We start from the raw sequence: 11888 nt of genomic DNA, 5'->3' as shown, positions 1-11888 counted from the left end.
CTTGAAGCACCTGGTGATCTAACAATAGGGGAGGGGGCGACTGAGACTTTGTAAAAAAATCAGTCGATTGATTTTTAGCACAATCGTTTATTTTAATATATACAGTATATATAAGAGGGAAGGGGTTTTCATATTATATTACTACTTCCTTTCTTTGCAAGAAAAGAAAGAAGGAGATCTTCCCATTAGAGGACGGCTGGGGATTGAGGATTTTCAGGGCTCTTCTTTTTTTATTCAACTCAGGACTTGCCTAGAATCATTTAACACACGGCCTCACTCTCATCAACTTCTTACGGCCGGCCCATTTGATGGGTGCATGTAATCAACGTGCCGAAGCGTTGACCACGAAAACCCGGGCAAAGGGGCCAAAGCTAGCCATCGGCTTGGCTTGCAATAACCATTTTCGACCCCATGCAATGCTAAAATGTCGCATCCTTATTATAAACAAGTAAAACGCCCGAACGTTGATATAAAATGGGTGGACCATGCATTCTCGCTAACCAATAATAAAATGTGAAGGACATAAATTGAAGATTTGACAAAAAAAGAACGAAAAATAATGAATATCAACTAGTGAGAGAAATATATTCGTAGGCGGCTTGCCGCTTTTCTTCTCTCACGCTCTAGAGTTTTCTATTAGTTATTACCAAGGTATACATTTGTGTTATTTAAATATTTATGAGTATATTCATTATATCCATATATTACATTATTAAAAAGACATAAACATATATAAAAACACATTATGACGGTTTAAGCCATGTCTATATTAACCTTGTTATTTTATATGGAGCCCCACCGACTGGGACTAACCGCGTATGATCAACCTTGCAAAATACATAGTGAAATATTTTATTTGGACATAATTGCATTGATTAACTCCTTTGTATAATTAAAATACTAAAAGGACAAGAATAATTGAAAATTCATAACTTAATAAATAATTATTCTAAAATCATATTTCAAATGCCAAAATGCCAAAACACATATATACCCTAACTCTTACAAAGATTCCCTCCGGTTTGTCCGCAGTGGGACTTTCCAGCTATAAGTTCGGAAACTCAATAGAGAAGAAAGTGATGACGGTGAAGCCGGTCACATCCCAGAGTGGGATCTTAGGTTATAATTTCTTTCTTTGCGTATGTCCCTTTGCGCCATAACCATGAAGAATCTTTATCATTTAACATGATGCTTGGGTCAGTCTTCACTGTGAACGAAGGAATTTCATCGAACTTTTCGTAATCTTCTGACATGTCCGTCTTGTCCTCCACTCCCATGATGTTTCTTTTCCCTGAAAGAACTATGTGGCGCTTTGACTCATCGTATGATGCATTCGCTTCCTTATCTTTTCTTTTTCTCGGTTTGCTAGACATGTCCTTCACATAGAAAACCTGCGTCACATCATTGGCTAGGACGAATGGTCCATTTGTGTACCCAAGATTGTTGAGATCCACTGTTGTCATTCCATAAAGCAGGTCTACCTTTACCCCGCCTCCTGTCAGATTGACCCATTTGCACCGAAACAAAGGGACCTTAAAAGAAGGTCCATAGTCAAGTTCACATATATTCTCCATGTAACCATAATATGTGTCATTTTTCCTATTGTTATTTGTTGCATCAAAGAGGACACCACTGTTTTGGTTGGTCTCTTTTTATCTTGGGCAATCGTGTAAAATGTATTCTCATTTCGTACCCTTTGAAAGTTAATATAGTCGAAGATGGTGACTCGGCAAACAAGTATAACTCATCTCCAATAGTGTTGTCATTCACGAGATGTGTTTGCAACCAACCACCAAAAGTCTCCATGTGTGAACGTTTAATCTAGGCGTCAAACTGCTCCGGGTTCTTGGAGCGTACAATATCCATGTGTTACTCGATATACTGAGCCATCAAGGTGGAATATTTTATAACTATGTAGTGTGCTTGAGTGAAAGAATGTCCATCCATACATATTGCTGAAACCTTTCCTAGCATGCCTTTTCCACTCAGTCTCCCCTCATGCCGTGATTCAGGAACACCAAACGACTTAAGGTTAGGAATAAAGTCAACACAAAACTCAATAACCTCCTCTGCTTCATGCCCTTGGAAATGCCTCCTTCTGTCCTAGCACGATTATGAACATATTTATTTAAGACTCCCATGAACCTCTCAAAGGGGAACATATTGTATAGAACATGACCGGAATGGTAATCTTTTCGACTAGGTGAACTAGGACGTGCATCATTATATTGAAGAAGTATGGTGGGTACACCAACTCAAAACTGACAAGACATTGAACCAAATCATTCTGTAACATTGGTAGGATTTCTGGATTGATTACCTTATGAGAAATTGCATTGAGGAATGCACATAGCTTCACAATGGCTAATCGAACATTTTTCGATAGAAGCCCCCTCAATGCAAACGAAAGTAATTGTGTCACAATCACGTGCCAGTGATGAGATGATACGTCTCCATCTTATCTATAATTTTTATTGTTCCATGCCAATATTCTACAACTTTCATATACTTTTGGCAACTTTTTATACTATTTTGGGACTAACATATTGATCTAGTGCCCAGTGCCAGTTCCTGTTTGTTGCATGTTTTTTGTTTCGTAGAAAATCCATATCAAACGGAGTCCAAACGGGATAAAAACTGACGGAGATTTTTTTGGAATATATGTGATTTTTGGGAAGAAGAATCAACGCGAGACGATGTTCGAGGGGGCCCCAAGGCAGGGGGCGTGCCCCACGGGGTCAGGTGTTCCCTGGGCCCTCGTGGCCACCCCGTAAGGCGGTTGGTTCCCTTCTTATGCCGCAAGAAAGCCAATATCCGGATAGAAATCATGTTAAAATTTCAGCCCAATCGGAGTTATGAATCTCCGGGAATATAAGAAATGGTGAAAGGCCAGAATCTGAAACGCAGAAACAGAGAGAGATAGAAAGACAGATCCAATCTCGGAGAGGCTCTCGCCTCTCCCATGCCATGGAAGCCAAGGACCAGAGGGAAAACCCTTCTCCCATCCAGGGAGAAGGTCAAGGAATAAGAAGAATAAGGGGGTCCCTCTCCCCCTCTCTTCCGGTGGCACCGAAACGCCGCCGGGGCCATCATCGCCACCGCAATCTACACCAACACCTCCGTCATCTTCACCGACATCTTCATCACCTTCCCCCATCTATCTACAGCGGTGCACTCTCCCGCAACCCGCTGTACCCTCTACTTGAACATGGTGCTTTATGCTTCATATTATTATCCAATGATGTGTTGCCATCCTATGACGTCTGAGTAGATTTTTGTTGTCCTATCGATAATTGGTGAATTTCTATGATTGGTTTAATTTGCTTGTGGTTATGTTGCTGTCCTTTGGTGCCCATCATATGAGCACGCGCATGGATCACACCATAGGGTTAGTTGTATGTTGATAGGACTATGTATTGGAGGCAAGAGTGATAGAAACTTCAACCTAGCATAGAAATTGATGCATACGGGATTGAAGGAGGACCAATATATCTTAATGCCATGGTTGGGTTTTATCTTAATGAACGTTAGTAGTTGCGGATGCTTGCTAACAGTTCCAATCATAAGTGCATAGAATTCCAAGTCAGGGATGACATGCTAGCAGTGGCCTCTCCCACATAAAACTTGCTATCGGTCTAGTAAAGTAGTCAATTGCTTAGGGACAATTTCGCAACTCCTACCACCACTTTTCCACACTCTCTATACTAACTTTATTGCTTATTTACCTAAAACATCCCCTAGTTTTTATTTACGTGCTCTTTATATTCTTGTAAACCTATCCCGTTACACCTACAAAGTACTTCTAGTTTCATACTTGTTCTAGGTAAAGCGAACTTTAAGCGTGCGTAGAGTTGTATCGGTGATCGGTAGAAATTGAGGGAATATTTGTTCTAACTTTAGCTCCTCGTTGGGTTTGACACTCTTACTTATCGAAAGAGGCTACAATTGATCCCCTATACTTGTGGGTTGTCAAGACATTTTTCTGGCGCCGTTGCCGGGGAGTTAAAGCGTGTGGTTAATATTCTCGTGTGTGCTTGTACTACTACAAAAAAAGCTATAGCTAATATGGACATTAATGGCGCACCATGTATGTGGTGCGCCACTGCTATATAGCAATGGCGCACCAGATATGGGTGCGCCATTAATGGCCATATTACTAATGGCGCACTGGTGTGTGGTGCGCCATTACTAGTTTTGTCCTGGCCCCACACCCCTCCCTAGACTTAGTAATGGCGCACCAGTAAGAGATGCGCCATTGCTATCTATACGTATGGCACACCCCCTACCAGTGCTCCATTGCTATCACCCCTTATCCCCTCCTTCTAGTCACGTTCTCTCCCCTTCCCTTCCTCCTGACACAGCCACCCGCCTCTCCTCCGGCTCTCACCCAATGCCGCCGCCGATCTCCTCTTCCGCATCACCTCTCCGGCGGCCTCCTCTCCCCATGCATGCCGCGCCGGCGACCTCCCTATCCTCTCCTCTGTCCGCCCGGTCGGGCCGAGAACCTAGCCCGATGCCATGGCGACCATGGCAGCAGGAGGAGCCCGGTCATGGCGGCCTCCTCTCCCTGCAGTGCCGCTGCACCTCACCTTCTCTTATCTTCTCTCCTCTTCTCTCCCAGTAGAGGAGAGGAGGGGAGGGAAGGGAAGGCCTTCTCCGGCGAGCTTCCAGGTAGGTGAGGAGGGCCCAGATCCAGATCCACGGCGCATCGTCCCATCGTCGACCTGAGCCGCGACCATCCATGCAGGGCCGGCAGAAGCCAGGACGGAGATGCCAGAAACCCTAGCCTAGCCTAGCCACGGAGGTACGACGCCTTAACCTCCGGCGACGGACGACGGCTGCAGGCCATCTCCGGCGACGAATCTCCGACCCCGACCATGGTGCGTGCGGCTGCAGGCCATCTTCTTCATCTCCCCACCCCTCCCCTCATTGGTTCGTTTTATGTGCAGGGCAGGCTGCTCTGGACGTGCTGCTGCTACTGCTGCAGGTGCACGACACATGGCTGCTCCCTCCTCCTCTGCCTACTGCAGGTGGACATGGTGAGCACATCTTATCTAGCTTGCCAATTTGATTGATTGCAATTCTTCTTTCTGGTGGTGTTGATTGCCATTGTGCAGTTCAGTTCAGTTTCAATCTAAATGCACCTCTCGGTCTCTTCCTCCTCTCTTGTGCTTTGGCATCTCCATGCCCAGATTCAGGCTTAATTAATTCCATTGCCTGCTGTTTATGGACGGATTGTTAGGTTAGATTGCTCACTTTATCCATCTCATCATGTCTCCTGAATGAATAAATGAATGAATGAATGAGCTCTTTAATTGATGCTTGCTGGTTGGATGGATGGATGTCGTACATGCCATGCTTTTGGGTTAATTTGTCCGTCAAATTGATCCATTGGTCCGCTTGATTCAATTTATCTGATGCCACAAGTGGCGTCATTTTTATTCTGTATGGACTGCCATTATAATGTACGTACATGCCACTGAACATTCAGTCTTTACTTGTGTGTAAGACCGGACTTTATTCCGTTGTCAACGCAACTCGACGCAAGACCAGTGCCTCGGTCACTTGCTCCAGTGTGGTGCAGCCGAGCTGGGCCAACGACCATGCCGTGTACGAGGGCAAACTCCCCTCCGACAAGATGGCTCCTAGCTCGGGTAAGCAGCAGCACCCCCATGGTTGTTTTAGCTTTTAGAGAGCCCTTTTTTGTGTGTCAGCTGATGATGCCTTCATTCTCTTGTCCATTGCGGATCCTCAACAGGCAAGAAAAAGTTCCACCGCTGGTCTGAAACTCGTCCCAACTGGGCAAGGGATTCTCTCACTACCTTCTAATTAAGTGAGCATTCAACATCTTCAGGGCCCTTTACTCTGCTTTCTTTCTACTTCAAGCAAGGAGATGATTTATATGCATCTAAACAAGTAGTTGTCGCTGCATTGCTATAACAATCAATGTACATGCATAGCTCTAAGCTCTAGCCTAGTGCGCTACACTTCCTCTGTTTGTCAACATGCTGAATATATGAACCTAGAAAATTTTAGAACTTCTCTGTAAAAATTGGTTGCTAGCTCTGTATCTCAGCCCCTTCTCATTTGTTTGTTTGATTTGGATGGAGTAGGAGTCATCCATGGACGACATCGGCGATGAGGCCTTGGTCTTGTATGATGCGTGTGTGGACAGTGTTGGTCTATTCATACGCTAGGGTGTGGCCTGATGAGGTCTTGGTCTTTTATGATGCGTGTGTGGACAGTGTTGGTCACTTACTAGCTATGGTTCTTTTGCTACTGGACAGTGTTATTTCAATTTGTACCCCATCTAAGCCGTTCACTGTTTTCGTTACCTAATTGCTACTGGATGCAGAAAAATGTGTAAGCTTTATATGCCAAAAGGTTATGCATTTACTCATGAAGCATTTCTTGCAAATGGAAGATTTTGGTGTCCATGATTAGTGACGATCCTCAAGTAGGATGAATCTTTAGTTTTGATGGGTCTCGGATTTACTTTTGTTAAGTTGTGATGATATAGTGCTTAATTTGAGCATGTTCCACGTAATGCAATGGACTGTTCCAAGGGCTGGGCGCTGCTGCAAGGCCCATCTTTGTCTTTGCTCTTGTGCATGATGGATGGTCAAGGACTAGTTAAGTAGGTCATTTTGCGACCAAATGAATGGTCTTCCAGTTTGGTATCTCTAAATGATGATTACATATTAGCGCGTTCTTCAGTTTGGGATACACATTTATGTGTAATAGTGAATTATGTCTTGGAAGGCATGTTACTTATTTTCTGTTGATTCATTGGACATCGCATGACAATCTCTAAGAAGGTTGTCCATTTACTGATCAATCATTTCTTGCACGATTTTGTTGTCGATGATTAGTGTTGAACCTCATATGTCCTGTGCAATTCATTTCCATTATAATCTTACTCATACAATATTCACACCATGTAATTCTGGAAATATATGCTCATATCTAGTTCTGCATAAAAAATGACAGTATTGACATGTTATAAATAGTTTGTTTGTATTTTTGTTTCATTTGGCAGGGATAAAGTGAAGAAAAAGAAGAAAAGATTACTAGAAGATTAGTTTTAGGATTTTCTTTTATTTCCTTGCAATTTTCCTTTTATTGGATACTTGTAAAGACATTATAATATTCTTACTATAATAAAAAATATGATTCTATTTCATTTTTTGTTTTTGAATTATTTTCCTTATAGGTTGTTTTCTATAAATTTGGATTTTTTTTCTTTTCCAAATACATTACTAGTGGCGCATCATCAAATAGTGCGCCATTAGTAAGCCAGAGGACATGGGTAAATATGGCCCCCTGGGAGGCATACTAATGGCGCACCGTGGGATATACTAATGGCGCACTGCATGGTGCGCCATTAGTATACCAGATACTAATGGCGCACCACAGGTGCGCCATTAGTAAAAAGTACTAATGGCGTGATACTAGTGGCGCACGTGTAGTGCGCCATTAGTAGGCAAAACAGGTGCGCCACTAGTAGGCCTTTTCCGAGTAGTGTTGTTTGCTTTATCACTAAGTAGTTTTCATTTTGTGCTCCTGTTTTCTATCTTTAGTTATGGGTAGGAAATGCAAAATATCAAAAAAATTAGTGGTACCTATTGAACCAATGGTTGAAGAACTACTCAAAATCTATCACACTACTGAAGCTTTTTACTTGGATCATCTTCGATTCTATATGCTAGGGCTGAAACCCCAACTAGCTTAGTTGAGGGAAAATCTTTAGATGAGCATGCTTGTTATGTGCGACACCGCATATCTGAAAAGGGAAACTTTTACTGGATCAAATTCATCGTTTGCAGTGCTATGCTTGGAATTTATGTGAAATATAGATTGTACTTGTTGTTCTAAAGACCCTAAGAAACACTTCCCTTACCAATGTGAGTTTAGTGATAATGGAATCGTATCTTTGTACACTAAGGGTGTTTATAATTACTATGATGTTCAACAAATTGAAGAATTTGTTGCTTTTAGGGGTACTTGTGAAATTGCTTATTTTATTGAAGATTGTGATACTACTCTCTACAATTATGAAAATTTGGCCATGCTTAAATAGTGCTATGATAATTATGTTTCTAGTCCTTATATTAAACCATATATTTAGGAATCCTTCGCTATCCAAGAAGAGACTAATATTTTGCAGGAGTCTATGGAAGAAGAAATTTATGACATTGTGAGCTCATTGGATGAAAAAGATGAGGAGGAGAGCGAAGAACAAAAGGAGGAAGAGCGGATTGATCACCCGTTCCCACCATCTAATGAGAGTAACTCTTTGTCCCATACATTGTTTAATTTCCCTTCGAATTTACCGAAGGATGAATGCTATGATGATTGTTATGATCCCGTTGATTCTTTTGTAATATCCCTTTTTGATGATGCTTGCTATGCTTGTGGCCAAGATGCCAATATGAATTATGCTTATGGAGATGAACTTGCTATAGTTCCTTATGTTAAACATGAAATTGTTGCTATTGCACCCACGCATGATAGTCCTATTATCTTTTTGAATTCTCCCGATGCTACCTCTTGAGCATGCGTTGGTTTCCCTTGAAGAGGAAAGGGTGATGCAGCAAATTAGCGTAAGTATTTCCCTCAGCTTTTGAGAACCAAGGTATCAATCCAGTACGAGATTACACGCAAGTCGCCTAGTACCTGCACAAACATGTAAGAACCATGCAACCAAAGCGATAAAGGGGTTGTCAATTGCTACCTCTTCAGCACTGCGTTGGTTTTCCCTTGAAGAGAAAAGGGTGATGCAGCAAAGTAGCGTAAGTATTTCCCTCAGTTTTTGAGAACCAAGGTATCAATCCAGTAGGAGGCCACGCACGAGTCCCTCGCACCTACACAAACAAATAAAATCCTCACAACCAACGCAATAAAGGGGTTGTCAATCCCTTCACAGTCTCTTACGAAAGTGAGATCTGATAGATATGATAAGATAATATTTTTGGTATTTTTATGATAAAGATGCAAAGTAAATAAAGCGAAGTAAAAACGGCACCAGAAATAGCTTGTTAACGGGAGATTAATATGATGGAAAATAGACCCGAGGGCCATAGGTTTCACTAGTGGCTTCTCTCGAGAGCATAAGTATTACGGTGGGTAAACAAATTACTGTTGAGAAATTGACAGAATTGAGCATAGTTATGAGAATATCTAGGTATGATCATGTATATAGGCATCACATCCGAGACAAGTAGACCAACTCCTACCTGCATCTACTACTATTACTCCACACATCGACCGCTATCCAACATGCATCTAGAGTATTAAGTTCAAAAGAACAGAGTAACGCTTTAAGTAAGATGACATGATGTAGAGGGATGAACTCATGCAGTATGATATAAACCCCATCTTGTTATCCTCGATGGCAACAATACAATACGTGCCTTGCTGCCCCTACTGTCACTGGGAAAGGACACCGCAAGATTGAATCCAAAGCTAAGCACTTCTCCCATTGCAAGAAAGATCAATCTAGTAGGCCAAACCAAACTGATAATTCGAAGAGACTTGCAAAAATAACCAATCATACGTAAAAGAATTCAGAGAAGATTCAAATATTGTTCCTAGATAAACTTGATCATAAACCCACAATTCATCGGTCTCAACAAACACACCGCAAAAGAAGATTACATCGAATAGATCTCCATGAGAATCATGGAGAACTTTGTATTGAGATCCAAAAAGAGAGAAGAAGCCATCTAGCTAATAACTATGGATCCAAAGGTCTGAGGTAAACTACTCACACATCATCGGAGAGGCTATCGTGTTGATGTAGAAGCCCTCCATGATCGATGCCCCCTCCGGCGGAGCTCCAGAAAAGGCCTCAAGATGGGATCTCACGGGTATAGAAGGTTGCAGCGGTGGAATTAGGTTTTTGGCTCCGTATCTGGTAGTTTGGGGGTACGTAGGTATATATAGGAGGAAGAAGTACGTTAGTGGAGCAACGTGGGCCTCATGAGGGTGGAGGGCGCACCCCGAGGTGGGGTGGGGGGGGGGGGGCGCCCCCTACCTCGTGCCTTCCTGGTTGATGTCTTGACGTAGGGTCCAAGTCCTCTGGATCACGTTCGTTCCGAAAATCACATTCCCGAAGGTTTCATTCCGTTTGGACTCCGTTTGATATTCTTTTTCTGCAAAACTCTAAAATAGGCAAAAACCAGCAATTCTGGGCTGAGCCTCCAGTTAATAGGTTAGTCCCAAAAATAATATAAAAGTGTATAACAAAGCCCGTTAATCATCCAGAACATAATATAATATAGCATGAAGCAATCAAAAATTATAGATACATTGGAGACGTATCAAGCATCCCCAAGCTTAATTCCTGCTCGTCCTCGAGTAGGTAAATGATAAAAACAGAATTTTTTATGCGGAATGCTACTTGGTATAATTTTTTTAATGTAACCCTCTTAATTGTGGTATGAATATTCAGATCCGAAAGATTCAATATAAAAGTTTAATTTGACATAAAAGCAATAATACTTCAAGCATACTAACTAAGCAATTATGTCTTCTCAAAATAACATGGCCAAAGAAAGTTCATCCCTAAAAATCATATAGTTTAGTCATTCTCCATTTTCGTGACTCAAAAATGCTCTCATCATGCACAAACCTGATGACAAGCCAAGCAATTGTTTCATACTTTAGTAATCTCAAACTTTTTCAACCTTCATGCAATACATGAGCGTGAGCCATGGATATAGCACTATGGGTGGAATAGAATATAATGATGGGGGTTATCTGGAGAAGACAAAAAAGGAGAAAGTCTCACATCAACGTGGCTAATCAACGGGCTATGGAGATGCCCATCGATTGATGTTAATGTAAGGAGTAGGGATTGTCATGCAACGGATGCACTAGAGCTATAAATGCATGAAAGCTCAACAAAAGAAACTAAGTGCGTGTGCATCCAACTTGCTTGCTCACGAAGACCTAGGGCATTTGAGGAAGCCCATTGTTGGAATATACAAGACAAGTTCTATAATGAAAAATTCCCTCTAGTTTATGAAAGTGACAAAACAAGAGACTCTCTATCATGAAAATCATGGTGCTACTTTGAAGCACAAGTGTGGAAAAAAGGATAGTAGCATTGTCCCTTTTTATTTTCTTTTTTTGGGCCTTACCTTTTTAAATTTGGCCTTTTTTGGGGACAATACTCTATGAATGATGATCATCACACTTCTATTTATTTACAACTCAGTGATTACAACTCGATACTAGAACAAAGTATGACTCTATATGAATGCCTCCGGCGGTATACCGGGATAGCAATGAATCAAGAGTGACATATATGAAAAATTATGAACGGTGGCTTTGCCACAAATACAATGTCAACTACATGATTATGCAAAGCAATATGACAATGATGAACGTGTCATGATAAAACAGAATGGTGGAAAGTTGCATAGCAATATATCTCGGAATGGCTATGGACATGCTATAATAGGTAGATATGGTGGCTGTTTTGAGGAAGATATAAGGAGGTTTATGTGTGAAAGAGCGTATCATATCACGGGGTTTGGATGCACTGGCAAAGTTTGCACAAGGTGTCAATGTGAGAAAAGGGCAATGCACGGTACCGAAGAGGCTAACAGTGATGGAAGGTGTTGGGATATTACTACCAGTATGACCCGCCCAGGAGGGGCCGGGCCAGCCCTAATGGCAGGTTACATAAGAAGCCCAATAAACATTCAAGATGATAGTTTACTAAACGTATAGAAGGCCCAAAGGCCTGGGGCCGGCCTAAGGCTTGATATTGTAAACCGCCGTATGTAAGGAAAGACTTGTAAAGAAAGGCATGTAAAGGAAGTCACTGAGCCGGACACGATTATGAGCCGGCCGGGACTCTGTAGGCCACCAGGCGTCAA

Source organism: Triticum dicoccoides, chromosome 4A (genome assembly GCF_002162155.2).
Source record: "Triticum dicoccoides isolate Atlit2015 ecotype Zavitan chromosome 4A, WEW_v2.0, whole genome shotgun sequence".
NCBI classification, from domain to species: domain Eukaryota; kingdom Viridiplantae; phylum Streptophyta; class Magnoliopsida; order Poales; family Poaceae; genus Triticum; species Triticum dicoccoides.
The sequence above is the reverse complement of the archived record's forward strand: the minus strand, read 5'-3'. Positions refer to the sequence as shown.